Raw genomic sequence first — 6,231 nt, 5'->3', positions numbered from 1 at the left:
TGTCATATGCATTATTTTGATCAAGGTAACAATATTACAATACAATTCCACAAACATATATCTGTTCAATTACCATAGATGTGTAAATCAACAAATGAAAATTACAAGGCACATTATTAATATACAGCAATGCTATTCACAAATGTAAAAAATCAGTCTAACAAAAACAAACCAAAACATTAATTTTTGATATCCAGGCAAAGTATTATCACACATATACCAATCATAAACATGTTATTCATAAAACTGCTTACTATTACATCAGTGAACATAGTATAAAAATAGGTTTTACCTTAATGAAAATGTAAATAATTTAATGCAAATTGTTTTTGACCCAATTAAATTTTTCTTGCTTTTGTTACTCATTAAAATAAAAAATTCAAAAATTACAAATTACATGATGAAAACATTTTACATTTTATTATCCAGACATAATTACCGCCTCAACTAATATTTTGTTACACAATAAATATCAATAAATATGAGATCATTCATGTATGCAATTTGAAAAACAGTCCAAAAATAGTGCATTACTCATAAACATGTAGTACCTGTGTTATATATCACATGTCAATCAGCCAGCTAACAAAGCAATACTGTTATTATAATTGTGACAAATGTTTCAGTGCTGTGATTACTCAGATTAATAATGCTATATCATAGTTCCAAGTACCATATTTCACTATTTTTACATTTGTTTGTAATAAACTACAAATTAATCAATCCCATGCATAATCTTTGCTTTAATAATTAAAGAATATAAAAATTGTAATGTGCTTATATGCGTTTAGTTCGACTAGATTCCTAACACATCGTAACAAATATGAAAATCTGGCAAGTTGAATGATATGGCCGTTAGAGACAGTAGAGTTGCACGAAGACCGCAAATTTGTCAACAACATCTGCCTGGCATAACATTATGGAGTGTTTACTGTGTTTGCACCCAGTTCTGTTAGACATCTACTAAAGATTTTCCAATATTTTTTTAAACTAGTAAATTAAATTATTTACATGTCATTTTCATGTATAAGGCTTACATTTCAAAGCAAAATTAAAAAAATTAAATTTGGCTGGAAGCAGTCATTATGCAACTTAGAAATAGCACCTTGGTTTTTTTTCGTTTTGTTTTTTAAATAGTTAAAGCCAGTACATTTTTTAAAATGTACAAACACTAATAAAACAATCGTGAACATTTACAGCATGTGCTCCAATTTACATCTTGTCACAGACTAGCATCTTAAAAAAACACTGTCACAGTCTGTCATTAGAAAGATTATGATTCATATTTAATTATGTTCATTATACCACACTGCTGTAGTATTTTATCTAGATATTAACTTGAAGATACATACAACATACAACACAGGCTTTTACAGCAAACTCAATCTTCAAACACTGAATAAAAGATTATTTTAAAAAACAATCACAAAATATAAAGATTAATTATAATCTAAAGCATAAATAAATTCTAGATGTAAGCAACAAATACAATATAATAAGTTATATAATACAGATTCTACAACAACCAACAACTAGATAAAATACAAACAAGAATAACGATGACACAAAATGTATCCCCAGACCACCAGTTATTACAAGGACAGAAAGCAAAAAAAAACCCAACCCTAACAATGTTGCAAACATAAAACCAAACGACTCCTCTCATTTAGTTCTTTGCCAAAACGTCTCCAAGATATTAGTTTGTTTTTATTTAACGACACCACTAGAGCACACTGATTTATTAATCATCGGCTATTGGATGTCAAACATATGGTCATTTTGACAGTCATAGAGAAGAAACCCAGTAATTTTTTTCCATTAGTAGCAAAGGATCTTTTTTATGCACCATCCCACAGACAGGATAGCACATACAACAGCCTTTGATATACCAGTCATGGTGCACTGGCTGGAACGAGAAATAGCCCAATGGGCCCACTCACAGGGATTGATCCCAAACTGACTGCGCATCAAGCGAGCGCTTTACCACTGGGCTACATCCTGCCCCACAAGGTATTAGTTTCTATCTTAATGATCTTTCAACATAAATCTTCTTGGGTCTCCTATTCAATCAAACTGTATGACCAATGACTGTACAACTAAATGTATGTCATTTTCTGCATTCCAAGATCTGAGAAACTATTATTTTTAATTGCCGTGAAAGACAGTTGAAGCCAACCCCAGGTTAAAAATGAGCCACAATGCGACCCCCCCCCCCCCCCCCCCCCCCCCCAACAACAAGAAGAAACCCCCAACAACTACAATTCAAACATCTTCCTGGGGAGCCTGGCATGTACAAATTGACTACATAATATGTAGTGCTGCATTTAAGATTATGCTTATTTCAGGGCACAATATTTCAAAACCATAGGTAACCAAAAGTCAGTTTTTTCTTCCATCGGGACCATGTTCTAATTATTGAATAATTATATCATGATTTTTGACAGGTTTTCATTATAAATATAATTATTTTCTAGATACATCAAAATACATGTAGCAGTAAATCTATTATTTTATAGTAATTTTTTTAATTACTAGGTACCATTTATTCAATTCTGACAAAATATTACTTGGATCAGTTTGACTTACCGGTACATGACAATTATTTTAGCAATTTCATAATTAAATATTTGTATTATTATACATAATTGTTTTATTTCAGAAATTTGCATACACACACAAAATTTAATTAACAATAAAAAATATATATATAGTGAGCTCTAACTAAACTGGATTCGAGGGCGAACTGGCGAAGTGTGCTTGTATAAACAGATTACCAGAATACATGTCATCCAAGTTAAATTGTCACTGTATGGATTACACAGATGCCAGTTTGGACAGAGTCCACTGTTTACGTAGATGTATATTCCTTAAAATAAATATCAGGCGCCTGTGTAGGAATTTTAGACCGAGCTGAGCAAAGTATATAAGGGGGGTCAAAACATGTTCCCCTGGAATATGTTTTGAAAAAAAAAAAAAAGGAGAAAATTTACTTCATTAACCCCCCCCCCCGTACACACACCTGAATAATATGCATGTCATTTAAGTAAACTAACTCAAAACAATGCTGTGCTTATAAATATTACTTATTTTGAAAACAAGATATTGTCTAAACTTAATACAAAATGTGGAACATACCTCTCATAAAGCATACTGAACATTTGTTGTTATGTCAATTTAACAATTCAAATATGTTGCACACAAATCAATCATTTAAATGTGGTGTTGATTACAATAAAAACCTAACTGTGTTGCTCTAAACTTCACATACGTTTTAACACAATATAAAGAGAATACTCTGTATCTTCAAAACAACTTACATAATAATTTTACAAAACTACAATTAAAATGTCTTCATCATAATTAAATAAAGAATCGCCAATTTGATACGAAAAACAGAACAATACTTTTGATATGAAACAGAATCTGTAAATTGCTTATTGGTGCATCATACTTCATAGTAGCAGTATGTGCTATGAAATACAGAATCAGTGTGTGATATGATATGTGGAATCAGTACAAGTATGTGATACGAAAGAGGATCATGTGATATAAGATTGAATCTGCATGTCATATCAAATACAAATCAGAACACTGTGATAAGATGTATGTGATATGAAATCAGTATGTGGTATGAAGTACACAATCAGTAAAAGACAGTATACAATAGGAATCAAAGAATCAGTATATGATGTGAAATTTTGAATCAGTATGTAATATGAAATTCCGAATCAGTGTGCGATATGAAATTCTGAATCCATATGTGATAAGAAATTCTGAATCAGTGTGCAATATTCAATCCAGAATCAGTATGTGATATGAAAGACAAATATAGTATGCGATATGAAATATAGCATTTGAATATATGTGATATATATCTATATATATAAAAATGGAATCAGTATGCGATATATAATATAGAATTGGTGTGTGATATGAAATGCACCTAACAACAGTTAAATGACACGACCTATTCAATTAACTACAATGATTTAATAAATGTCCTCAAAATCAGCAGTTCAACAGTAGCACTAATTAACTATTCTAGGGATTGACATTTTGTAAGAAAAAATATCCCACCTAAAGCTGTTAATCTGATTCAAAACCAGGTTTTTATCAATCTTGCACTAAAAGAAAAGTAAAGGAATGTTTGTTTAACGACACCTCAGCACATTGTAAACCATGGCTATTTAGTGTCTAACATATGGTTATTTCGGCACTTGGTCAATAGAGAAAAAGAGTGGACACCTGCTGTCATATAGGCTACTCCCATCGATAAGGCTAAAGGGATCCTTTATATTCAACATCTCCACTTGTATTTCAGAAGAGGCAGTAATGTAGTTGCTTCCATTCATGACACAAGGGTGGTGGATTTGTGAAAGGTGACACAACAGACACCAGTAAATTTAGTGTATGTTGCGACTGAATGTCTAGTTATTGAGTGGGATGATTGGGTAGCCCGAGCTAGATTACAGTAGTCAAATCATTGCAGACTACCACTATGGTAAAGCCTTGCTTAAAACAAAACATAGTTGAGAATACTAGCCTCACAAAATAGAAAACTGTGTGTCTGCAAAGACCATTGAAAAATCATCCAAAACATGTTCCATTAATGAAATGTGTGCTAATTAGCTGCCACACTATCCGGTAGCGACTTCTATTGATTAGTGGCCAAAGTTCTTTCATAGAGAGGGCCACAAATACCAGTCTGTTAACATCTGATATATTCTTTATTCTCATGTGACCATGTATCCAAGTACCCAAAAAAAGTCTAATGGAGCATAACGAGTTAAATTAGATATTGAAACTTGCATAACATCCCTTTATAAACATGTCTTTGTTATACAATAGGCCTTTACAACAACTTTCACTGTACATATCATGAATAAAACAACACAAAACAAACAATTCTACATACAAAAAGCACCAATATTGACTGATAATACTTTTTTAATAAAAAAAAGGTTAAGCCTTTTAACAGCAGACTTGCTAAATATGCACTAACATCTTATGTAACCTCAAAGTGTCTGTCGGGTGGAAAAACATCTCAACTAAAGTTATAAAGTCCATAATATGTCGGTACTTGTCCGAAACATCATTACTTTCATGGCTAAAAATTAGTATATATATTTTTTTTAATGACACCATTAGAGCACACTGATTTATTAATCATCGACTACTGATGTCAAACATTTGATAATTTTAACATATAGTCTTAAGAGAGAAAACCCGCTACATTTTTTTCATTAGTAGCTAGGGATCTTTTATATGCACCATCCCACAGACAGGAAGGCACATACCACAGCATTTGATATACCAGTTGTGGTGCACTGGCTCGAACAAGAAATGGCCCAACGGGTCCACCGACGGAGTTCGATTCTAGACCAACCTCACATCAGGCAAGCGATTTACCACTGAGCTCCGTCCTGCCTACTTTCGTGGCAAGCAACTCTGTTCAAAATATGACAGAAGGCATTCTTTTGTTGAGATCGTTCCTCTTACAATTAACATTTCAAATTGATAATATAAAAATAATTGTTTTCCAGTTATATTTACCATGTAGTGGTAACACCATGTATTCTTTAGTTTGCAAACACTTAAATAATAAAAATATATCCAAGAATCTCTCCACACCCATCACACCAACATGTCCTATGTCAACCAGTCACTGACAATACTGCTGTCCAATGGCAAAACATAGTATTTCACTTTTCACTTGTAATGGAAAAAAACACACACAAAAATCTAATAATTGTTAAAATATGGGATGGTTTTATTATTATTATTGTTATTATTCAGGGTATCCGTTACAGACAGACCTGTCCTCAACCAGGGTGAAATTATAGGAGAGATTAGTGGGAAATTAACTCTTGTCATTGGATGTACTTGGTTCCTGCTTTGTGATGATAAACATTCCACTGACAAGCTAACTAAATAAAGTTCAAACAACAAGAAAAATAGTTTGTTTTATTTAACAACACCACCAGAGCACATTGATTTTTTATCTTATCATCAGCTATTGGACGTCAAACATGGTCATTCTGACACTGCTTTTAAGAGGAAACCCGCTGTTGCCACATAGGCTACTCTTTTATGACAAGCAGCAAGGGATCTTTTATTTGCACTTCCCACAGGCAGGAAAGCACAAACCATGGCCTTTGTTGAACCAGTTATGGATCACTGGTCGGTGCAAGTGGTTTACACCTAGCCATTGAGCCTTGCGGAGCACTCACT

The sequence above is a fragment of the Gigantopelta aegis genome, chromosome 6, assembly GCF_016097555.1.
Source record: "Gigantopelta aegis isolate Gae_Host chromosome 6, Gae_host_genome, whole genome shotgun sequence".
Taxonomy (NCBI): domain Eukaryota; kingdom Metazoa; phylum Mollusca; class Gastropoda; order Neomphalida; family Peltospiridae; genus Gigantopelta; species Gigantopelta aegis.
Note: the sequence above shows the minus strand (reverse complement) of the source record.